Source organism: Capsicum annuum, chromosome 1 (assembly GCF_002878395.1).
Source record: "Capsicum annuum cultivar UCD-10X-F1 chromosome 1, UCD10Xv1.1, whole genome shotgun sequence".
NCBI lineage: Eukaryota > Viridiplantae > Streptophyta > Magnoliopsida > Solanales > Solanaceae > Capsicum > Capsicum annuum.
The window spans coordinates 231,818,059-231,844,472 of record NC_061111.1 but is presented as its reverse complement, the minus strand read 5'-3'; the positions used below and the strand labels follow the sequence as shown (position 1 = coordinate 231,844,472).

Sequence of the window (26,414 nt, the reverse complement as noted above, 5' to 3'; positions counted from 1 at the left end):
ATGATTATAATGTTGATTGGATTTATATTCCATGATTAAGTGCAAGATTTATGTAAAAACTACTATTATGTATGTAGTATACTGTGAATTCATGTTAAAGCCTTGAAATTATGACGCTCATGTGTTGATTAGTACTATATGCATATACAATGCCTTCCAAGTGTTTGATGAGTTGTTCATGAGAATTAAATAATGAAATTATATCATGTTAGCATGTATTCAAGTTCATGTCATGCAAGCGTTTACTAGAATGTCCCAATGAATGAATGATGATCAAGTAGTTATTTATCATGTTTCAAGATTGTGCCATATCATATAATTTATGCTATTGAGTCCTGGGGGTATTTAATACCTGACAATTTAGCTGATTACCTAGAACCATGGTTAGTCTTAGGATAGTATCAGTCATGTAAAGATCAGTAGTACTCTCAGTCAGTTAGAGAACTCAGGAAAAACGCAATAGACTCAGTACCAATCCAGTCCAATTTAGTATTCATTTCAGACCTCAGTAAATTTAGTTAGTTAATAGAATTCAGTAGTATTCCATCAGTTAACGGAACTTAGTGACTAAGTTCAGTTTAGTTAGACAGTATAAACAGCAACGGTTCAGTTAAGCCTAGTATGAACTAGAAATTAGTTCAGTGTCTATTCAGTTGGGAGTAGGATTCAGCACCGAGCGAACCCAGGGATGGGGGCATTCCTGCCAGTAGAGGGTTTGGACCTTAGTAGAAATCCCTTTATTATAGAACTACATAGCCAACGTAGGTTGAGATATCTTCCTGCCAGATATTATGAGGGTTGATACATCTCATTCGAGTTTTCCTGCCAGCGAGGGTTGATGAAAGAGCTTCTTGTTAGAGAGGGTTAACTCACAGCTTACTTTACCTGTTGTAAGGTACTAAGACCTTTCTAACTAGGGTTACAGTTTGGACCCGAATCTATTCAAAAAGGGGCATATCAGTTAGATGATTACCTCCCACAGTCTCAGTTTTAGTTCCAGTCTTAGAATAAAACTCAGTTCAGTTATAAAGATTCAGGATTGTCAGACACAGTCAATCAGTTCAATACAGAACTCAGTATAGTTCCACAGGATCAAGACTGTCAGATACAGTAACTCAGTTAACAGCTACATAGTATCAGTAAACTCAAATATTAGTAAATCATTAATTCAAAACTCAGTACCAGTGTTATCACGATCTCAGTTACAGTATATGTATTCATGCATGTACTCTCATTCAGTTATATTCATGTCATTCAGTCAGTATTTTTCATGCATATGAACCCATGTATTTTAGCCTACCTAACTTAGCATACCATTACATTCAAAGTACTGACGCATATTTTTCTCTTATGCTATGATATTTTATATCATAGGTTCAGACGCACGGGCTCTCGATCATCCCTAGAAGTTACATATTTTCAGTAGTCAGAGTTAGTAGTGAGTCCTCTTAGTTTGAGAACATAGTTATTATTTCAGCATTTCAGTTTATTTTAGTAGCCAGAGTTAGTTGGGAACTTGTCCCATCATTTCCATTTTTCATACAGTTTAGAGGTTTTTTCAGACTAGAGTATTTTCAGACATATGTATCAGATTTGGTATTGGTTATATTGTATTCAGTTTTATTATAGTATTGAAACTTATGGCATGTTTTTTACCTAATTTCTGCATAATACAGTATTATTATTCATTTATTGCAGCAGGTACGAGTCATGGATTAGCTGGTGGTCCTTCGAGATTATGAGCACCGTGTAGCATTCGGGGTACAGACTTGGGGCATTACAAACTTGGTATCAGATCCTAAGGTTCAGTAGAATCCTAGGAAGTATGAAATTCGAATCTAGTATATTTTGTGCATGGTTGTGTAGCGCGCCACACTTATGGATAGGAGGCTACGAGATGTTTTAGGAAAAGTTTCCTTTCTTTCAGTATTCATGTTGTGCAAGTGAGCGTGAGCTCTAGTTAAAATATCAGTCTAATTCATCTCTTATTTATGCTTCCAGAACATGTCTTCTAGAGAAGCTAACAAAAAAAGTAATGAAAACCAGTCAGCCCATCCGCACGTTCAGGCAAACCCTTTAAATGAGCATGTTTCTCACACTGAGTTTAGAGATGCTTTCACTGCCTTAGCTCATTCAATAGTTGCTCAGAATAATAAAATTTTTGTTATTCTATCTAGGCTTATGGCTCATGCTCCGCAGAGTAAGGAAGAGAGGCGTAGGAAAAAGGGGAGAAAGAATAAGAGGGCCAGAATGTCTAGTCCAAAGAGTGGACGAACCAATCCCCTTTGTCTAAAATATGATAGAAACCACCAGGGTATCTACAGAGCTGGTAGTGATGTATGTTTTGGATGTGGTAATCCAGGTCACAGAGTTAGAGATTGTCCCCAGTCAGGTTCCCAGGGTCAACAAAATCATTCCCCAGCTCAGTCTGATCGCTCGAATCAGCAGGGTGCCGCTTCCAGTTTCACCAGTGGATAACACCTAAATAGGATTTATGCACTTCAGTCCCGATAGGATCAGGAAAGTTCTCCTGATGTGGTCACTGGTACGTTACAAGTTTATCATTTGCATGTTTATGCTTTACTAGATCCATGAGCTTGTTTATCTTTTGTAACTTTTGGTATAGCTATTGACTTTGGAGTCAGTCCTGAAATTCTAGTAGAGCCTTTATTAGTTTCTACCCCCAGTGGGTAAATCTATCATAGCCCGTTGGGTACACAGGAACTGTCCGATTATGGTATCTCAGAAAGTTACTTTAGAGACTTAGTCGAATTAAAGATGACTGATTTTGATGTCATTCTAGGAATAGATTGGATTTATTCCTTCTATGGCTCAGTCGGTTGCAGAAACAAAATTGTCCAGTTTCAGTTCTCGAATGAGCCCATCCTAGTGTGGAGGGATAGTACTTTAGCACTTAGGGGTCAACTTGTTTCCTACCTTAGGACAAGGAAAATAAAATCTAAGGGATGTGTCTATAATCTCGTTCGAGTCCAGGACTCTATATCAGAAACCCCTACTCTTGAGTCAGTATCAGTAGCATGTGAATTCCCAAATGTGTTTCCTAAAGATCTTCCTAGAGTTCCTCCCGAAAGGGAAATCAACTTCATAATAGGACTTCTTCCAGATACTCAGCCTATATCTATCCCGCCATACAGAATGGAACCTACAAAACTCAGAGAATTAAAAGAATAGTTGAAGGATATCCTAGATAAGGGATTCATCAGACCCAGTGTATCTCCGTGAGGTGCCCCAATTCTATTCATGCATAAGAAAGACAGTTCTCTCAAGATGTGTATAGACTACCGTTAGTTAAATAAAGTCATAGTCAAGAACAAGTATCCACTTCCCAGAATCGATGACTTATTCGGCCATCTTCAGGGTGCCAGTTACTTCTCCAAGATAGACCTCATATCAGGCTACCATCAGTTCAGAGTCAGGGAATGGGACATTCCAAAAATAATTTTTAGATCATGATATGGTCACTTCAAATTCTTAGTCATGTCATTTGGTTTTATAAATGCAAGCTTTCATGGACTTGATGAATCATGTGTTCAAGCAGTACTTGGACATGCTAGTCATAGTCTTCATAGATGACATTCTTGTCTATTCCTGTAGCAAGAATGATCACGCAGATCATCTCAGAATCATATTCCAGACTCTTAAAGCCCATCAGTTATCATGATATCTATTCATCTCTTACATGTCAGCTCTATGATCATAGCTCATACTTATGCACGTTAGCAATCACGCACGCTTACAGTTCCTAGTATAAGGAGTTCTAGTTTACTCAGCGTTACGAATCATGTTCTAGGAATAAAAAAACTCTAGACTCAGGTCATGCATCTCATGACTCAGGTACCCATGTCATGCTATACAGTATGCTAAGTTCCCATGACCCATGCTTCACTCCTAGCAATCGGCTAAATTTAGACTTCGTCATGCATACCCTCAGTTTAGATCTTTTGTTAAATCTATGGTGTTGACATTCTATTCCTCAGTCCTCAGTTAAGTTTCGAGTTGGGTATAGTATTCATGCATACATCAGGTCCTCATATTTTAACCCTTCAGTGGACTCTCCTTACAGAATGATATAGTGATGAGCATTTGCTTAGAAGGGGGAGAGTAAATGTTTCATGTTAAGAAAAGATTATTGCATGCTAATTTTACACGAGGCTGTAGTTATGAAGATAGGCTTGAATGCCCTATTGATGTGTAAATGGCTAAATTCATTTTGGAGGTTTGAGTAGGCTTGAACATTGTGGGAGAATTCAGTCTAGATCAGAACTCAGTAGTTATCAGAACCCAGTATTTAGTTCCTGTATAGTCTCAGTTGCAGTCTTAGTTACAGTCTCAATCCCAGTCCCAGTCCAGTAATCAGATCAGTAAATCAATTTATCTTTAGATTTGCTTGACCATAGCGTATAGCTATCAGTTATTCATTTATCAGTATTTTAGTGTCTTAGTTTATAGACTATTTCAGAGTCATGTTATATGCTTGGTCTTGCCTCCTCAAATAATACAGTTTTCATGAATTCATGCTCAGTTATCTCATGTTACCTAGTCAGTCCTTACCTCATATGCATGATACTCTATAGTTATAGTCCAGTTATTCAGACTAAGTACAGTTCAATATTACATGGCCAAGTATTCAACTATGCACTCTTGCTCAACACCCATGTGAATATTTTTAGTAGTCTCAGGTGATACATTGTAATAAGGTGGAGATTATAGTTAAGAGAGTATTCAATGGATAAGTCTATGCTTGAAAATTTATAGACGCAGTGCATAAGGCTTAGTCACTTCATCTTAGATGATGTTTCGTAGGCCTCGACTCATATAACAGAATTTTATCCAGGATGTGATTTTCTTATTCAACTATTTTATTTAGCCATGACAAGACTCCTTTCTCCCTAAAGACACTAGAACTCTATAGAAAAAGTATCAAAGAAAGGCTCCAATCGAATATAAGTTTGCAGCATAAGTTAGTCCATAAAACCAGCAATTCAGTTTAGCAGTTAGGTGGACAATGTTCGTATGGTTGGGTTTCCCATCCTTCCATCCAGTCGCACTATTCAAAGTCTCATAAATGTAACTATTCCAAGATCGAGCAACCATGCGGTTGCAAGTTTAGCTCAGTTAAGGTGTCATGCCTCAGTTTCAGATCCCTTATATGCAGTCATGATTTAGTTCATAGGTTCCCTGTGCATCTTCTCAATTTTCCTCAGTATCACGGCCAAGTTAGCATTCTTCAGGGTATATAATGTTTCATGGATGAGATGCACTATAATCCCTGAACTTTCATGACCTAAACCTTCCATCTTCTCCTCACATAACAAATCCAGTTTGGAGTAGTGGGTACTCATAGGTAGACCCTCAAGTTCCAATCTCAGTCGTAAGCCATTTATTCAGAGGATCAGTTCCGTTCAAGTTAATCAGTTCCTATATCACATTTTAGGCTCAGTTATGTTCTCATGTTCCCGTTCATGCATATTCAGTAAATGATCTCGAGTTAGAGATCGATGATTTTATATTCTTAAAAATCTTTCCTATGAAAGGAGTGAGGAGATTTGGCAAGATGGGGAAGCTCAGTGTAATACCCCATACTTTTAACAAACTTAAATTCATCCCAAAAATGTCAAAGACTTCTTTTAAAGATGAATCCACTTTTATACATGTGGTATTTTCAAGATTCACTTTTTGTCATGTGGGAAATTCAATAAGTTTTCAATCGATAAAAGATTCGCCTAAATCCGATAACCGAGTAAGAAGTTATGACTATTTCAAGTTTTAGTCGTAAAACACCGTCATCTCAGTCAGTGGCGCGTCGCGCCATAAGCCAAAATGACATTCGTCAACTTTTAGTAAGATTCTATGATTTCACCGCGTCACGGAGGACCCCTAAATCCCAATAGTCAAATTCCAGTAAAGCTCCGCGAAGTCCCCGCGTCGCGCCGTCGTCCAATTTCCCAATTGTCAAATTCCAGTGACACAGTGCGATAGTGCCGCGTCGCGCTAGGGGTCCAGGTCGGTAAATTTTTACAAAATTTAAAAGACTCATCCAGGGTTAAAAGAGTCAATTTCCCACCCCTATATAAACCTAATAACACGTGATTCAACCATATTTCACCAAAAATATAGTGTTTCTCTCAAGTTTCTCTCAAGAACAAACTAGGGTTTTCAATTGAGGATTCAAATTCAATACTCAAATTCAAGAGTCTTTCCTTCAATCTTCGCTAAATCAAGAACTAAGGTATGCATAGTGTTCATTCATAGATTCCTTTCGATCATGAAGCCCAAGAATCAAGTTTTAAACTATGAATTATGATATTCATGCTATGTGTTGATTATGTTCACGTGGTTGTTGTTGTTGTATGATTCCCAAGTTGGAATCTTATTGTGTTTTTATGAAATTATGTTAGTATATGAGTTTAAATCCATGAATTGAGTGGTTCATGATGTGTTAATTGATGATTATACCTATGCCCTAAGTTGTGCATGTAAGGTGTTTGATAAAATGCCTAAGGGACTAGAACTTATGTAATATAGCTAAATTGTGACTTCAGTGATGGATTCATGTTTTACCTTTATGTTCAAATGACTTCCATGCTATTAACATGCCTTGTAAATATTATTAGATTGCTCATGAATTAGCCTTATGAAATTATGCCATGTTTATATGCAATCCTATTCATGTACAAGCTTATGATAACCATGTACTTCATGAAATCCCCAACTTATTGTATTATAGATTGTTGATATGGGTCATGTATTCAAGAATGTCATGCCTTATCAGTTTTATTCTATCAAGTCCTGGTGGTACTTGTACCCGACAATTTAGTTGTGTGCCTAGAGCCAGTGTCATGTTTTCACAATATCCTAGTCAAGCTATGTTCAGTAGAATTCAGCCAATCATGTGACTCAGGAAAAATTCAGTAAACTCAGTAATCCCACTAAATCTCAGAAAGCTTAGTAATTCAGTAATCTCAGTAGTATTTCGTTAGTTAACGGAACTCCATGAACTCAGTCCAGTTCAGTTCAGCTAATCATGTTCAGTGTCTCTTCAGTTGGGAGTAGGATTCAGCACCGAGTGAACGCAGAGATGAGGACACACACTGTCATCCAGTAGAGAGTGTGATCCTTAGTAGCAATCCCTACGTTCTATAACTACGTAGCCAGCGTAGGTTGAGATGTACCCCTACGATTTAGGGACTATACATATCTTATTTGAGTTTTCCTTACAAGAGGGGTTGACGGAAGAGCTCCCTGTCAGAGAGGGTTTACTTATAGCTTGTCTTTATCCGTGGCACAGTACTGACACCCTTCCAGCTGGGGTTACAGGTTGGACCCCACCAGTTCAGTTTTGGGGTATGTCTGTTAGATCATTACCTCCCACAGTCTTAGTTTCAAATCTAGTCTAAGTAATAGAACTCAGTTCAATTCTACAGATTTCAAAATTGTCAGACATAGTCGCTCAGCTCGATATGAAACTCAGCTAGTTCCATTAGAATCAGGACTGTCAAACACAGCCACCCAGTTAATAGTATATTAATCATACTAAACTCATGTTATCAGTATTCAGTTTCAGGATTGTTAGATATAGTCACTCAAACCAGTTCTTCAAAATCAAAACTATTAGAAACAGTCATTCCTTTATCTATAATATGACATCAGTTCCTCGGTATTCAATAGACTCAGTCATTCAGTATCCTAGTATCAGTACTCAAATATAGTAAATCCACATTATCAAAATTTATGAGTCAGCATTATCACGATCTCAGTTATAATTACGTATTCATGCATGTATTCTAACGTTCATATTATACAGTGAGTTATTATTATTCATGCATATGAATCCTTATATTATCCTACCTCACTTGCATACCAGTATATTCAATCATATAGACGCATTTGCGCTATGGTGTTTTATACTATAGGTTTAGAAGCACGAGCTCCCGAGCATCCTTAGTAGATCAGACGTTCAGCAGCCAAACTAACAGTGAGTCCTCATCATTCGAGGATAACATGATTCTTTTATTACTTTATTATTTTAGTAGTTCAGAGTTAGTTGGGGACATGTCCCATCAACTCCATAATTTTCAGACAGTTTAAAGGCTTTCAGACTACAGCATATTTTTAGACAGTTTATTTCAGTTTTGGGTATTGTTATACCCTATTACATACATTGTTTTATATTCAGTATTAGTTCAGTTTTGAACCTTATGGACTTACAGCTTACATTCTATATTTTTACAGTATATTATTCAGTGCTCAGTTACAGATTTTAGTCATAGGTTAGATTAAGGTTCTTCGGGGTCATGAGCACCATGTAGTGTTTCAGGTACCAAATTTGGGGTGTCTCACTCAGTCCCCGATATTTTGGTACTAACTAAATTCTCAACTATTTTGAAAATATAGCTTACGAGCTCGAGTTACCTCCAGACTTAACTTCAGTATATCAAGTGTTTCATATCCCCTTGCTAAAGAAGTGCATAGGTGACCCCGCAATTGTAGTCCCTATAAAGGGCATAGACGTTTAGAATAGTCTCTCTCTTACAAAGAGGTCCCAGTCGAGATCCTTGATTATTAGATTCGTAGACTGAGGAACAAAGAAGTCCCTCTAGTCAAAGTACTTTGGCAGAATCAGTCTGTTGAGGGAGCTACATGGGAAACAGAAGTAGACATGCAAACCAAGTATCCTCACCTCTTCTTCATAAACTCAGACTCAGCCCACGGTAACAGTTTTTCTTTAAATTTACTCAGTCTCATGTTCAGATATAGCTACCAACTTGGTATCAATTAACATTGCATACTCAGTCATGCATTCGCGAATCAGTTCAGTCATGTACTCCTGCATCAGACATGCATGTCCAGTATATAAGCTTAGCTTATTAGTAATCCTAGTCATGCATTAATGAATCATGTTCAGCTATGTACTCATGCATCAGATATGCATGTTCAGTATGATAATTCAATATATCAGTATTTTCATTCATGAAATCATGCTTCAGTTATGCATGCCCAGTGTCTAAATCTAGTCTATCAGTATTCTCAGTTTAATCAGTCTCATTCGAGGAAGAATTTTCCCAAGGGGGAGATATTGTAAGACCCTACAAAATCCTAAGCTTAACTTAGTCCCTAAAAGTTTGTTAAGGGCTCCCAGATTTAGAAAATTCTAGCTAAGTATTCAGACTTAGTGTTATTTTGGCCTTCGTAAGTTGTCAACTCTATTTCATGAATCTTATGACCTTAAAGTATTGATCTTAAAATTGATTCACAATCAGGAATGTCAGTAGGTGTTCCTGGATGAGTTTTGTGTTTTTTGGACCTCGTTTGAAATATGTTTAGGAATCCAAAATAGTGTATCGATGCGATCTCAGCAGGTCACATCAGCCATCGCATCTATCAATATTTTTCCTTGGCTCCCAGTGGAAATTTCTAGTGAACTGATGTAGACTTAACCTGGCCCATTGGATATCACGTCGATCCCAATAATGCAGCACGTCAGTCTATGCATCGACAGTTCAATTGTCAATCATTAAACAGTTGCGTCCATAGGGGTATTTGGGTCTTATCACCACCCCTATTCAACCCTAAAACACAAGATTCAGCCCTCATTAAGCAACATACACTCACTTTCTCTCAAATTGCTCAAGAACAAGAACCCTAGGTGATTTAATTTCGAAGCCAAGGCTCAAGATTTTGCCATTATTCTTCAAGAATTAAACTGCCAAGGTATGTAAAGTGTTCATCCAAGGGTTCTTTCCACCCTTGGAGTCCAAGAAACTCTTTTAAACTTAAAATAGCTTGATTTCATGCTTTCCATGATTAGGATTCAAGTGTATTCATGATTATAATGTTGATTGGATTTATATTCATGATTAAGTGCAAGATTTAAGTAAAAACAACTCTTATGTATGTAGTATCATGCGAATTCATGTTAAAGCCTTGAAATTGTGATGCTCATGAGTTGATTAGTACTATGTGCATATACAATGCCTTCCAAGTGTTTGATGAGTTGTTCATGAGAATTAAAAAATAAAATTATATCATGTTAGCATGTGTTCAAGTTCATGTCATGCAAGTGTTTGCTAGAATGTCCCAATGAATGAATAATGACCAAGTAGTTATTTATCATGTTTCAAGATTATGCCATGTCTTATAATTTATGCTATCGAGTCCTGGGGGTACTTAATACCTGACAATTTAGCTGATTACCTAGAGCCATGGTTAGTCTCAGGATAGTATCAGTCATGTCATGATCAGTAGTACTCTCAGTCAATTACAGAACTCAGGAAAAACTTAGTAGACTTAGTACTAGTCTAGTCGAGTTCAGTATTCAGTTCAGACCTCAGTAAATTTAGTCAGTTAACAGAATTCAATAGTATTCCATCAGTCAACAAAACTCAGTGAACTCAGTTCAGTTCAGTTAGACAATATAAACAGTAATAGTTCAGTCAAGCCTAATATAAACTAGGAATCAGTTCAGTGTCTATTCAGTTGGGAGTAGGATTCAGCACTGAGCGAACCCAACGATATGGGCATTCCTGCCAGTAGAGGGTTTGACCCTTAGTTTTAATCCCTGCATTACAGAACTACGTAGCCAACGTAGGTTGATATATCTTTCTGCCAGATATTATGAGAGTTGATACATCTTATTTGAGTTTTCCTGCCAGCGAGGGTTGGCAAAAGAGCTTCCTGTCAGAGAGGGTTAACTCACAGCTTTTCTTTACCCGTGGCACGGTACTAATACCTTTCCAACTGGGGTTACAGGCTGGACCCTAATTTATTCATAAAGGGGCATGTCGGTTAGGTGATTACCTCTCATAGTTTCAGTTTCAGTTTCAGTTCTAGTCTTAGAATAGAACTCAGTTATGTTCTACAGATTCAGGACTGTCGGACACCGTCACTTAGTTCAGTATGGAACTCAGTATAGTTCCACAGGATCAAGACTGTCAGATACAGTCACTCAGTTATCTACTACACAATATCAGTAAACTCAAATATTAGTAAATCAGTAATTTAAAACTCAGTATCCAGTGTTATCACAATCTCAGTTATAATCTACGTATTCATGCATATACTTCCATTCAGTTATATTAATGTCATTCAGTCAGTATTGTTCATGCATATGAACCCATGCATTTCAGCCTACCTCACTTAGCATACCAGTACATTCAAAGTACTGGTGCATACTTTTCTCTTGCGCTATGATATTTTATATCATAGGTTCAGACGCACAGGCTCCTGATCATCCCTAGCAGTAATAGATTTTCAGCAGTTAGAGTTAGTGGTGAGTCCTCATAGTTCGATGACATGGTTATTATTTCAATATTTTAGTTTATTTCAGTAGTCGGAGTTAGTTGAGGACTTATTCCATCAACTCCATATTTCAGAAAGTTTAGAGGCTTTTTCAGACTAGAGTATTTTCAAACAGATATATCAGATTTGGTATTGGTTATACTATATTCGGTTTTATTATAGTATTGAACCTTATGGCATGTTTTCTGCCTAATTTCCACATACTACAGTATTATTATTCAGTTATTGCATTAGGTATCAGTCATGAGTTAGCTTGTGGTCCTTCGGGATTATGAGCATCGTGTACCATCCGTGGTACAGACTCGAGGCATTACACTATAGGTCCAATAATCACGACTAAAGTAAATAGCATCTCTATAGGTTAATCATCAAGTCTAAGAGAAAATAGCATCTCTATGGGCCACACAATATATTCAAGGGGGAAATCATCCCTAAATGCCCAATATCACTTCCATAAGGAGTATCATAGCTATATCCTAAAGTTGACAATCCAGTGAACATCAATACAAGATACCAAGTCCCAAAGTAATCTTATATAAGGTTTAATAGCCCCATCTATGTCTATTATCCGCAACTAAGTCCACAAGACTAACACAAGTCTAGGCCTAAATGGCCTGAACGATTCCAAGACTACCACACTAGTCCAATAAGGTCAAATCCATAATTCATGCTTCAAATTCTTAAACCACATCCCAAACATAGCATTAAATCATAACCATGCTACAACTAATCTAAACTAGAGAGGGAAGACACTACGATTCAAAAGGCTTATAAACGTATCATCTTACGGGTCCAAAACCCTCATTTGATCCCCAAAGCATCAACATTCAAGGCTAAGTTACTCTATTAATAATCAAGCCTAACATCCATATTCACACTCAATACATATCACACGACACCTATGAAGACGAGTAGACAGAGGCCTACCTCAAAGCTGAACCATAAAATATCACATCATGCACCATATGCTCTTCTTTACTTCACAATTCCCAAAACTCAATAATACTAACAAAACTATAATCTACTCACCAATACGAGTCTATTAATACCCATAGTGCACTATTGTGCTTCGAGTCCGAAAATGATACCAAAACCCCAAGTGGCTCCTACATAGGGAAAATGAGTTTTCGAAACCAACCCAATGTTCACACATGAACAAGAAGTTATAACCCTCAAAAAATTGGTGAAACTTAAGCATACTTTGGGCTAAAATCAAGCCTTAAGCTAATTTGGGGTTTCGGGTCCAAACTAGAAAATTCAAGCATGAATTCAAGGGATTCTTACCTTAAATTTAAAGATAATCATGATACAAGATGATAATTAAATTTCCAAGTTACCCACCATGACCAATTTGTGATTAGCACACCCCATTAGGGTTTTAAGCTCTCAAGGAAGGAAGCAAATGTCCAATTTTTGGCCAAAAATGTCTATTTAAAGAACCATCCCAGGCTCTCAATCCTCGTGATCATACATACGCAGGCTCCATTCGCTACAGTTATGATTTCACTAAAACGTCCACGATTGCGGTCTTGGCTGCACCAAATGACAACCAAAACTTGGAATTTGACTCCAAGTTCTGGCCTATGCCTAAGGATACATCTAGAATCCATTTTTCACAAACAAAATATGTAACCACACTAAATTCAATGTTGTAGACACATTAGAGAACTCATATTTTCAATCCAAGGTTGTTTTTGACCAAATATGGGCCCCATACCTAAACTTTCAAATTTTCAACTTTCTAATTGATAGGTTGAAATGAGCTCAGGTGCATTGGGACCCAAGCCATACGTCTACCTAGCCTAAAATAGATATTTTGGATCAGCTATTGTAGTCAAAATTTGTGTCTAATATCATTTCCCTAAATTTTAGACCCATGTCCACTTGGAACTAGCAAAGACTTCTAAATGGGGAATTAGTTCAAAAGAAAACCAAAAGAACTGCCCGGTAACCGAACCATCGGTCTCAGTAAGTCATAAATGACTTGGGGTATCTATAAAGAAGCTCAAATAGCGGAAATAAGCATAAATATGGACAATGAACTGAAGGGTCATTATAATAACCAAGTCGTTGGGGGTGCCTATGTATCCGTTGAAGTAGGAATAAGGTCAAATATAGTTTAGGATAGAAAGAAAAGGTAGATTTTCTTTAGGGGTTGATCAAATCCGACAGAAGCTACCTACGTACCTTATTCTTGAGAATTTAGGTCAAACTTAGTTCATATATAAAGGATTGGGAATTTTAAGCATAAAATAATTACATTAAGAAATGTGAAATCACAGAAAATATACATAAAGAAAACAATATCTTCAAACTTAGTATCTCTTCACTACATTAGTGTTGATTGGCTTAGGCCACTCTTTTCCATCTCTCCCAGATAAAATCAAGACTTCTCTGGATAGCGCCTTGTAGATGATGCAACACCTTTGTCAACTTAGGGTTTAGAAAGTGATTACCTTCTGGCGAATTAGGTTTTGACACTTCTTAAATAACATGTACAATGTCGATCATGTCTAAAGAATTTAGATATTGTATTAGTAAACTTTGGTGCAATAGGGTGAATTAGTCCAACAGTTTTAGTCTCTCAAAGATATAATTTTGACTTTCAGTTAATAGAGTGAAATTTTAAGGAAGATTTTTCTTAAAATTTAGGTGGGGAAGATTGTAATTATTTTTGTTGGAGTAGGGAGAGCTTGATAGAAGTTTTGAGGTATGTGGATGTTAGGATGATGATTTAGGATAGTGGTTTGGACATTAGGTTGGTGATTTGGTTGTGGAACTTGGTATTGAGGTAGGATATTTGGTAGTAGAGCTTGGTATTGAGGTTGGGTGTGGAAAATGGATTTAGGACTCTATGGTGGTGTAGAGTAGATGGAAAGGGCATTTCTAGGCCTGGCTTTTCTTTTTTTTTCGCTGGTATCAGAATCAAAAGATAGTGCATTCATATGTTCTCTTTTCTTTTTGGGGAAACATAAGGACTCAAATGACATCGGAGTCTTACTATTTTTTCTATTAGAATACCCTATTCAAGTGATTGACAAATATTTACCAAGTCTATAAATGTTTCACGAATTGCAAACACTGTTTTGGTATAGAACTATTCTTGGGCATGGGAAAATATTAGTACCATTTCATCCTCAGTCATAGGTGGTTGTACCTTAGCAGCTTCCTTTCACCAGTGATATGCATAGTCCAAAAAATATTGATATGCATAGTCCAAAAAATGTTCATTGCTCTTTTGCTTGATCCGGTTTAGTGAACATCGGTAAGAGAATATCTCCATGTTGTACGCAAACTTGTTAAGAATGTCTTTGGCTAGTGCCTTCTAGCAGGATCACTTTTTCAATTCCATAGCTGCAAACCATTCCAAGGCTTCACCGCTTAAACTTTGACTGAATAGGTACATCAACAATGCCTCGCTCCTTCCTACTATAACCATTTGGTCACAATTTTTCCTTAAGTACGTCATGGGATTATCGGTGCCACTAAATGTATTAAATTTTGGGGATCTTATATCCTTCCAATAATTTCACACCGAGATGAATACACAAATTATCGTAACAAAGTCCATTATTATCAACTATCACGTGAGACTCTTTGATCTTGGAAGTCTCTTTATTCATTGCCAACAACTTCTTCTCATGCTCAATTTTTCACTTTTTTTTGTTTTCATCTAGTGATTCACCTCGAGATTGTGAAATATTTTATCGAGCTTAGAAAGGGTGGAAATATGAAAGGCGGTCGGGGGTATGAGTCGATATAAGAGATATTTTGGATAATAGACTTTGGTATATGGAAGCATGATTTTGGGGATAACTAGAATTTGTGTTTGGTAGAGTTTTTTAGGTTTGCGAGTTATTTTGTAGATTGTAAGCATCAGAGTTGTTGTTTTGACTAGTATACTGAATAGGTAGAGTGTGGCTTTGATAATCTGGTGGGTTAATAATGACATGGTCAATGAGAATTTTGGGAGAAAAAGTGGATATCATGTTATCTATATGAATCCCGATATTGGGAGGATAGAGAGAAGAGAATTAGTTGAGGCTCATATCTTTATAGGACAACAACATTATTGTAGATGGTCAGACTGGCCAAATCTCTAGTGTGATTCATCTCCTCTTGGCGAATCTCCACCTTATTTGCAAGCTTAGTGATTATCTTTTCTATTCCACTATCTTGTTACCCTGATAGTCAGTGCATTCTCGTCATTGCTTTTAGTCATGTTTTCAGCCAAGTAAGGCACTTTTCATGAGTTTTTGATTGGGTGAAGTGAGGATGTTCGTTAAGGTTTTGTCAACATAGACCAATGTCTATTTATTATGTTACCTAATAAATAGAAACAACTCGAAAGGCAAATGTGTTAGATCCCAATAATGGCAAATAATACAAGATACTTGATAGGAAGTAAGCACATAAAAGTTTCTTTTGTCGTAGACAATTTGATTCACAGATGAATATTGACTTACAAACTCTAATAAATAGGATTTTTCTTATTAATTTTGGGTATGTCGATTCTACTAAGAAGGTTGACATCGTTGAATCCTCTCTTGGTGCTTCTTTTTACTAAAACTTATAACTCTTATGCCAAAATAGGAAATATAAAGATTTTGAAGATGGGCCGGGCAGAAAGGCTGCCCATGTATCTCAAAGAAGAGCATTCATTCCCTATGAAGTTCAAATTTTAAAGGCTTTGTGAAAGAGGTTTGCAAAGTTTTATTTGAGACACTTGAAAGACTCGGAGTGTTTTGGTTTGATTTTTGCATAGTGAGCTTACGTTTTTTGACTAAAGGGGTTCTATAAAAACCATCATAGTAAGAGTGAATTATTTCACCTTTTATTTAAGAAACACATGTAATACAATTATACCACACAATATTTAAAAAATTTATGATGAGTTCGATGCAAATGTGTGACCTTTTATGCCAAAGGTAGGCCTAACGAATTGAAGGATGTATATGTCATTTATAAAATGTTCCATTGCCCCATAATTATTATAAATCGATCAAATGGGGATACAAAATAGGGGAATAGGTATGCAAATAAATATCAATCCCACACAGGGGAACAATCCTAAACTAGGCCACTATGAGGTCCTTCGTTCAGATCTTCAAATCAAGAAACTATCTAAATAATTCTAACCCAGAGGGACAATGGTTCATTCAAATTGGTATGACATAATTTAATGAAACTCAGAAAGGTATGATTGTTTTTTTGGACCAAGAATCCTTTTCGTCATAAGGTGGTCTCATTAATAGGATTGATACTCCTAGGGTATCGGATCACTTAGGTTAGCATTCTTTGTTCAGAAAGATTTGGCTTTGCTCTATCCTAATTTACTAGAGTAGTTTGTCCGAATTGACTGGTAATCCAAAATAAACTTTTTGGGGGTAAGGCACCAAGTGACTGTTGATCGACTTGAATCAACTACTTCACTTGGCAGTTCAAAGAAATTCAAGGTGTTATACGAAAGAGCAAGTGCAAATGCTCGCATAACCACCCTTTTTCTAATGCCCTATGCTCTGCTAGGAATGACATAATATGCCATGAAATCCAACAAGTTATAATGTACAAGAATTTAAACAAGTAAACAAATAAATATTACAAAAATAAATAGTTAGTGAAATAGTATTAGTTCAAATATTTGGTAGAAACCTAGTAAAAAATCTCCAGTAGTGTCGCCATTTCTGTTCTGCAACAATATAATTTTGACTTGATTGAACTCGAAAACTTAAGAAAATTTCCAAATTCGATTTAAAACAGAGTCGCCACTTAATTTATTTAGGAAAAATCAAGAAAATTTTTGAAAACAGCACTTAAAAGATTTAAAACAAAAAAAATCTTTAACTTGAAAAGATTCGGATAAATAGTTCTCATCAAATTTTGTAAAGGGTGTTAAGACACCAAGGTCCGCTAACTTGCGGTTGTTCGAACTATTTAAAATCCAAATTAAGTCGACTAAGTTGAAAAAGAATTTATTTGAAAGCGATAAACTTGTTTAAAAGTACTTTGGAAAGATCAAAATCCGCTTGCGATTCTAGACAAGTAAATGAATTAAACTGGTTTGAGAAAAGAATTGTTTCACAAAAATCAAGGTAATTCCGAGGAAATTTCAACTAAGTTAAGATAGAGTTAGTGTTAAATACAAATGAGTTAACAAAAATAAATTACAAAGAAATAATGGAAAGAGTTACGGATTGTGCCCCTTTTAAGCCCATTTCAGTTCTCCCTAGCCTTTGGGACTAATTTTTTATGGACCTTTTAGCCTATTGTTTAGCTGTGCCTATCAACTGTATACTGAAGGTATCCCAACCTCCTTTTGCTGCATTTTCAACTGTATACGCACTGTTATAAATGTATAATCTATATTTTAGCTTTCCTTTATCTCTTTATTTGCTTTTGAATGTGTATACTTGTCTCGACCCGAGCTGAAGTCCTGACCGCAATGGGCATCCTGAACTACGAAGACCCGAGAGACCCCTTAGCCCAGCCTACTAGTGATATTGTATGCTCTGGGCCTACACCCTCATCGCTTTAAAACAGGAGTAAGGCTTGCTTACTTATATACTCAACATCCCTCCCGTGTTTTGTCGATGTAGGACTTTTTATCCTATGTTGGGGTGTTACATACATCCCCCGTATAGACTCAGAGTCCTTGCTGAGGTTTGCCCCATCGAAAGGGATTTGCCTAGACTCAAGACTGAGGGCTTCCCCGCTTTACCGATATTTGCCTAAACTCAGTTTGAACTCTGGCCCACATCGATAGGGCTGACACAGAAGCAACTCAGATACGAAGCTCGTCACAGCCAAGGACTCCATTTAGGTCATGACAAGCTTGTCAGACCTGAACCGAGGCCCTGGCTGTGACGGGCATCCTGAACGATGATAGCACGAGAGATCCCTTAACATGTAATCATAAACATAACTCATATGAAATAAAAGTGCGGAAGATAAACTAAAAATGTTATAATCAAATAATCAAACTTAATACTTAACGACAAAAATCCATAAGAAACCCAAATCTAATCTAAATTAATCCACGAAGCCTCTACTGAAATGAATAAACTAGTCTGTCTAAACTGAGACAAGGCCATCAGCTGACCATAAAACAACTGAAACTACCATACAGTTAAGATTTCTTCCAAAGTAAGGGAGGCTCACCAATTTTGACTATCTGGGAAAAATCTACTACTGAGCGGGGCCATGGGACTGTGCCTCAGAACCTGTAGGGGAAGGGGTCAATACTTGGAAAGTACAGGTATGTAGAACAATCCAAAATAATGTATAATTTATGTAAAATAATTGAGAGCATTTCAAAATCAATTTAGCATAATATATAGGTAAAAAACATGGGCATAATTCAAAGGCTTCAAAACATTCCTGTAAACCATCGACTCGACTCTTTACTTTACTTCTAAGCTAGATGATACAACCCACCATTCTGAATACCCATGGGCTACATGGGTTCGCCCTTAACTCGGCGGCCGAGCCTCCAATTCATGTTTGTCGCAAGGATTGAATTTTTTCATAATCTGGTATACCCTAACGTGAGTATACCGTGGGAACCCTCTTGTGAGATGTCCCAATCAGCCTCCCATGTAGGATAACATATCATAAACACTGCATCGGCAAAAAACAATTTCAGGCAATGAATTATTTGAACTAGTGCCTTCTTCGGGTAACCATCTAACTCTCCTCTAAACCCATTTTAACCTTATTAAAATCATACTTCATGATTATTAAAGAGTTCCTTTCTTATTCTGTTAAGGACATATCATAATAGAGTATCATCATACCCAGACTTGCAAGTCATTCATATCATACCATATCATATCCATAGCCCTTTTATTCAAAAGCATATTAATATCCACCCAAGAGATTTAAACATCACATGAGAGTTCTTATCTCAAATAACATATGAAAACTTATGCAAAATACTCTCTTTTCAAGATTCAAATCATAAGGTGGTCATCTTTTTCATCTATCACATTCAATTCATCATCAACCGTTTAACTCAATGAGCATTTATATAAAAAAATTAAAAAAAAAAAAAAACAACCTTTCAATGAATCATAAAACAATGTAAATCCATAAATGATCATAAAGCATTTAAATTCAAGTGTTTAATATTGCATTTCAACACCCCATGACGTGTTAAGAAAAACGAGAGAGGTAATTTCATAAATCATGATCATAATTTTAATTTCATAAATCATGCTCATAATTTACTTTTCGAAAACCCAATACTCATTTTCACATGATTATGATTTAAGTTTTATATAGAACCTCTAGTAATTGTAAGATTTCATCATAAAATGGAGTTCGTAATGCATGCTCTCCAAACAATCTCAAAACTCATAATACATACATACATATATACTTTAAAACTTGTAAAAATGTTAAACCTTACGCCCATGAGATTTAGGATAGTACGACATACCTTGATAATGACGAAAACATGGAGAAATTCGATCCTTGGAGCTTAAAATCCTCAACCCTAGGTAGTTTCTCTTCTCTTGCTTAAGGGAGAATGATTTAGGGATTTTGATGAGAGAAATAATGTGTGTTAAAACCTAAATTTCGTCCATTTTTTATTATGGACGGTTATAGGATGTGAAAAGACCTCAACGCCCTTGAAATTGGATAAAATGGAGCAACTTTTGATTCTTGGATTTTGCCCTGTGGCGTATGGCCATAGCAAACCGCTGGGTTTGCGGCGTATGGCCAAAGCCAACCTCAGGGTTAGTGGCACAAGGCCAAAAGCCAACCCATTCCAGTGGTCTTTGGTGATCCCTCCGCGGCGCAGAGCCTTTGTGGAGTCCCCTTTGCGACGCCCACCCTTTTTCAACACCCAAAAGTACCCCCAATGCAACCCACAACCACTAGACTTAGTTTACCATCGATATAGGGGTCCTAAGGATCATTTTTAAGGCATTATCTAAGTGATTAATGTATGGGGTGTTACATTATCCCCATGAGATCATTCGTCCCTGAATGATGGTTCGAAACACGCTAAGCACAATTTAAAGAGTTACAAGGAATAAATATGTAAGATAAAGTTAATACCTTCCATAAAATCATCCCTAGATTCAAAGAGTGATGGGTACCTTGCACACATATCATTCTCCGACTCCTAAGCAGCTTCCTCAATATTATGATTCTTCCACAACACTTTAACCGAAGCTATCTCCTTACTCCTAAACTTGCGAACTTGCCGATCTAGTATCGCTATGGGTTCTTCCTCATATGATAACGAATCCTTCACCCCAATCTCCTCAACAGGCAACATAAGCGAATGATCTCTAATACATTTCTGTAATACAATCACAAGAAGACCAAAGAAAGATAATAACTTTACAAAACCAGAGACTCTAAACTAAAACAACACCCAAGATTCACAGCAAATAATATCTAAGCTAAAACAAATATCTGAAAGCTAAAAGAAGAAAGTACTAAGCATGAAAGAGTAGACTAAAAGAAGACTAAAGCGAGATGGCATTTGACAAATAAGAAAACAGTAGCCAAGGCACACAAAATAAAATTCAAATACAATGATTTAAGGTTAACCAGCAACATCAAAATGAATTTTAACCAAATCTGAAACTAGAACTATGAAGGCAAAAAACAACAAGATCATTAACTCAACACATCAACCATAATCATCATCACAAAACGTCTATGGATTTCAAGGCCATATTCCCAACATTCTCACCTAGCCTGAGATTCCTACAATAACTACAAAAAATAAATTCCTAATACTGACCAAAAGAAAATAAAAAGAGAGGGATGTGTTTACCTTTTCCTAAGAAGCAAATCAGACGATGAGCCTTATCGAAATCTTTTAGCCATCACTATAAAAATGAACTGTTAATCAAAATCCTTAGCTCAAATAGATAGATACTTATAAGGACCTCAATAGAAATTTTAGACTAGAGCAAAAATCTTCTTTCAATTCGGAAATCCTCAATTTGCTCAAAATATTTTTAACCTTCAAGACTTTTACGAAGAGATTTTTGCAACCTCGGAGAATTGCCTCAACTTAATAGAATAGTGAGGTATTTATAGGGAATATTCATAATATATGTTAGGGACTTGGGCCATATGGGATGAAGGATTTTTAGTGGTATTTCTGGAAATTCCTTGAGGATTTTGAATTTAAGATTAGGATAAGTATTACAACTCAACTAATTCTGATTTTTGAATTGGGAGGGCGGGGGGGAACAAATTGGGGTAAAATTTCAAATTCTTCTCCTACAATAAGACAAATAAGTATCTTTATGGTACGGGTTCTGCAATTTGGGAATATCCTCTTTGAATGTTGGAGAAACTATGTGTACCACCTAAGGAATTCTAGAAGTTGTTGGATATTTCTTGGATATGAACATGTGTAAATCACATGATCATATATGAAATAAAAGGGAAACATATGGAATTCAAGGTTTTTGGGGTCGTTTGGATGAGCTATGGTTTTGTACGCTGCTGTTGTCATTTGTTTGTTGCTGACGTTGATATTATTGTTTTTGTTTAATGTAAAAAAAGGAGGAAAGGAGGTTATAAGGTTATGGGTGGAGACGTGGAGTCATGCGGTTTTAGATAGGCCTGGGTCACTGGTCAAATTAAAGTAAATTTTACACACACATATATATATATACCGACATCTTTATCATTAATTACTAAAAATTTCAACATCTTTCAAAATCTTCTAAAATTAAATATTTGACCTCTAATGATACAAATTAATTACATTAGATACGTACTGCTGATACATGTATCTAATATGATTAACTTGTATCACAGTAGATACATACATTAAATACATGTAGGGTTAACTTGTACCTCAGAAATAGTAAAAAATATGAAATGTTGGGATTTAAGTAATTTTTAAGAAGGAAAATTTTTAGAAGTTTAGATAGTTATATTGTGATTTTAGGTAATTTTTCCCAAATTAAAAGGGAATTGGGTTTGGTAGAGTGTTTAAAAAGTGTAGGAATTAGAGATGGGAAAAGGACGAGAATATTTCCACAAAAATGACCCTTGAATTCATATTGTCATATATTAGCCATTTTCACCCAAATGGCTCCTGAATGTTGTATTTTTTTTTGTTTTTCACTATTTTTTTCTTTTTTTTAATGTTGTTAATTTTTTTGTTTTGAAAAAAGGTCCACTTTGTCTATTCATTTATTTTTTCAGATGTGATCACAAAAATAAAAACATGAAATACAAGTCTACCCATAATTGTTCTATCTCTTTTCATATGAGCTAACACCATAAAGGCACTTTGACTTTTTTTTTTTTTTGATATGTCTCTCTTTTTAATCAAAAAAATTAAGAAATATTTGGACAGTAAAGGTACAGGGTTTAATAAATTTTGTACATGCTTGCACAAATTTTCACAAAATTTTAGGCGAAGTTAGCAAATTCACGAATAACGAATTAATGTATATGCTTGCACAAATTTTCTCTGTAAAAGGTGTATTTATGTGTTATATATACTGTATTAACATGGTATAAAAGTGTATCAATCTAGTATAAAAGTGTATTAATGCGGTATCAAAGTGTATCAATGTAGTATAAAAGTGTATCAATATGGTATAAAACAGTATCAATTGGGTATAGGGACTGCATGTACTTACATAGAATTTCCTTTCTCTTTTTTAAAAAGTGTATCAATATAATATTATAAAAGTGTATCAATGTGGTATAAAAGTGTATCAATTGAGTATAGAGATTGTATGTGCCCAATTGGGTCAAATGGCTTAAAAAAAATGGAATTAATTTAGCCGACTGGCTACAGCATGTCCACCTTTTTAAATGTGGGCCATTTTTTTTAAAAATGGATAATAAATTTATTGTACGGACAGATAATACACAGGTACGATGGTGGTCAACAAAGAAAATACAAAATTCAGTTACAACGAAAGAGATTCGTAGACTAATTTTTCTTTAAATTGATTTATCTCGTTTAATAATTTTTGTTCTTTAAAAGATATAATCCAAAGGATGAATATAATAAATGGACACCAAAATAAATAATTAATTACAACTTTTTAGATTTAGACTGTGTATAATTACTGTTAGGGGGTATAACTATATATAATTACTTATTAAAGTAATTAATAACTTTAATTAGTTTATTACAATAAAAATTGGATATTATGATTACTGTATTTATTTTAATCTGTTAAAATAAATACACTAAAAATAAAAATGTTTAAAGAAGTTAAGAAATATCCACGCACAAATATAAATAGATCCATTAGAACTATAATAGATCTATTTATTACCTAAGTTATCCGCACCCCCCTAAAATTAGTATCAAAGCTTATGCTAATTAAAGTTACGTAAGTAGTATATAATTGGATTTATTTGATTGATTTATTAATTATGATAAAATTTGATCTAGATATCCACCAAAATATTATAAATATTGTTTAGATCAATAACGTACAAAAACCACAACAATATAAAGAATTAAAACAAATAATATTTGAAAAATATAAAGAATTAAAAATAAGGATAGAAAGACTACAGTATAACATAATTGCCGGAGTTAGTAAAAACCCAATAAATGCATAAAAAGAAGAAATATCAAATTTAGAATCAACAATAGATAGTCTAGAATATATATATATCAACATAACATATATACATTTAAATGAAATGAACAAGGAAGAATTTATAATAGATAAAAAAACATATGAAAATCACGAAGGATTAAAAATAAAAATAGTATTCTCTAATTTAGGAAGAACATATAAGAAAATAGGTGAACATTTATATTTAATGTTAGAAAAGGAAGAATTAAAATTAGAAAATAAGTTGACAGTCATGGTAAGAATAGAAAGAGAAAACGAAGAGATAGATAGAAAAAAGGAAATAGATAAAATAAAACAATAAACCACAGAAGAAATACGAAAAATAGAAGAAACTAAAAATAGTAGGATTGCTGAATTAAAAAAAGAACCACAAATGCTAAAAGATTCATATGAAAAGAGACAGAAAGAAAAAAGATAAAGAACAAAAATTATTAAACGAGATAAATTAATTTAAAGAAAAATTAGAAATAAAAAATAAAGAATCAGAAACCAGTGAATTAGAAATAAATACAATAGATGCTGAAAAACAAATAATTATGATTCGGAAGATAGTGAAACATATATAGAAATTCTAGAAAACATAGAAAAGCTAGAAATTAATGAAAAATAAGAAGTAATTAATAAAGAAAATCTAGAACTAATAAATACAGAAGTAAATACTCTAGATAAAAATATAATACCTAGTACATCAGAAATAATAAAACCAATCTATAATTACAAAAATAAGTTTAAAAGATATAATCCAAAGGATGAATATAATAAATGGACACCAAAACAAATAATTAATTACAACTTTTTAGATTTAGACTGTGTAATAGACACAAATAAAATAATACAACTATGGGTAGGATACATGTCAAAATAATTATTAGATAATAAAATAGATACAACAAATACACCAGAATATATAGAAAAGACATTAATAGGAACAGTAAAATTATGATTTTTAAACCTAGCCGAAGCAGGTAAAAAAGTACTAAGATCTGATAATAAAGCAGAAGGAACATCAATACCTACTAAAATACTACCAACAGAAATATTGAAAAAATATGAAATAGCTATAAGAGAAGAATTTAGAAATATAACAACAGAAGAAGAAGAGCAAAATAAAGAGAAAGATACGAATTGGAATTTAATGTTAAAATTAGCAATATGTAATAAAGGAACATATAATATAGAAGAAAGTAAAGAAATAAGAAAATTATATTTTAGTAAATTACCTAAACTATTTAGTTCAAAAATAATAAAAAGTTGGGATGAAGCAAAAATAGTAGATAGCCTAGGAGCAGGAATAAAATTTTTACAACAATGGTATAGAAATCTATGTAAAAAATATAGAGAAAAATAAAAATGAAAAAAAAATATTAATAAGAAATTTAGCATGTTGCAAAGGTCACGAGCCGGGGGTCTATCGGAAACAACTTTTCTACTTCTTTAGAGGTAGAGGTATGGACTGCGTACATCTTACCCTCCCCAGACCTCACTATGTGGGAATACACTGGGTTTGTTGTTATAGCATGTTGCAAAGATAAAATAACACCTCAATTTGGATGTAAAGAAAGATATTATAAGAAAAGAAAAAGATATAAGAAATATAAGAAATACAAAAAATCAAAATATAAATATAAGAAACCAAGAAAAAGCTATTATGTAAAAAATTAGAAACATAAAAGACCATATAGTAAAAGAAATCTATAAAAGAATGTACTTGTTATAATTGTGGAAAACTAGGACATTTAGCTAGAGATTGTAAATTACCAAAAAACCCAAAAAATAAACAAATATCAGAAATAAAAATAGAAAATACAGAATATATGCAGATAGATTATATAGATTATGAATTAGAAAGTGAAGATAGCATATATGAAATTTCGGAGAATAAAACTGATAATGAAATAGATAGTGAATTAGATGAATCAAATGACTGAAGAAGATATAAAAATGAACCAAATAACTAAAGAAGATATAAAAATAATAACAAAGGAAGAATATTTAAATGAAGAAGGAACAGATCAAAAAATAATATTTGACAGTAATATATTTGACGAAATAAAAGGAAAAGAGTTAGACTTTAAGTGTAGAAAAAATATTTAAAACACCAACAATAAAAAATATATTTAGTAGAAAAAAGGAAGAATACTACCTAGTAAGCCAAAAAGAAAATGTAATAAACTGTAGATATGCAAAAGGAAGAGCTAGTAGACCACTAGTAACAAAAAGAATAATTAATAAGGAAATAAACATTATAAAAAGTAAAGACCCAATAAAATATGTACACCTTCGAGAAACGGAGATATTAAAAAAAGCATGTTTTAGAGAAAGAATAAATATACCAATAGAATTATATTTAGCAGATGATAGAATTATAAAACCTATATAAAAAAGTATAATAACAACCATAAAAGATAATTTAATATACCAAAAATTTAAATTTATAATAAGTGTGAATTATTCAGTAGCAATAACAGATAAAAATATAGATAAATCATTAGTATTATATTA

General features: G+C 34.5%; 1 long non-coding RNA gene across 2 annotated transcripts in view; it reads right to left on the bottom strand.

Annotated features, from left to right (window-relative positions):
• The window catches only part of LOC107840841, a 46,555-nt gene extending 24,698 nt beyond the window's left edge, over positions 1–21,857 (bottom strand). The window contains exons 1-2 of one of the 2 annotated variants that reach the window (XR_007053693.1): positions 21,113–21,837; positions 18,478–20,629 (exon numbers count right to left, since the gene is read on the bottom strand). This is a non-coding gene — a long non-coding RNA (uncharacterized LOC107840841). Of the gene's footprint in view, positions 1–18,267; positions 20,630–21,112 lie in introns of those variants that run through there. The other variant, XR_007053692.1, reaches the window with a different exon arrangement.
• Positions 21,858–26,414: the final 4,557 nt, after the last annotated feature.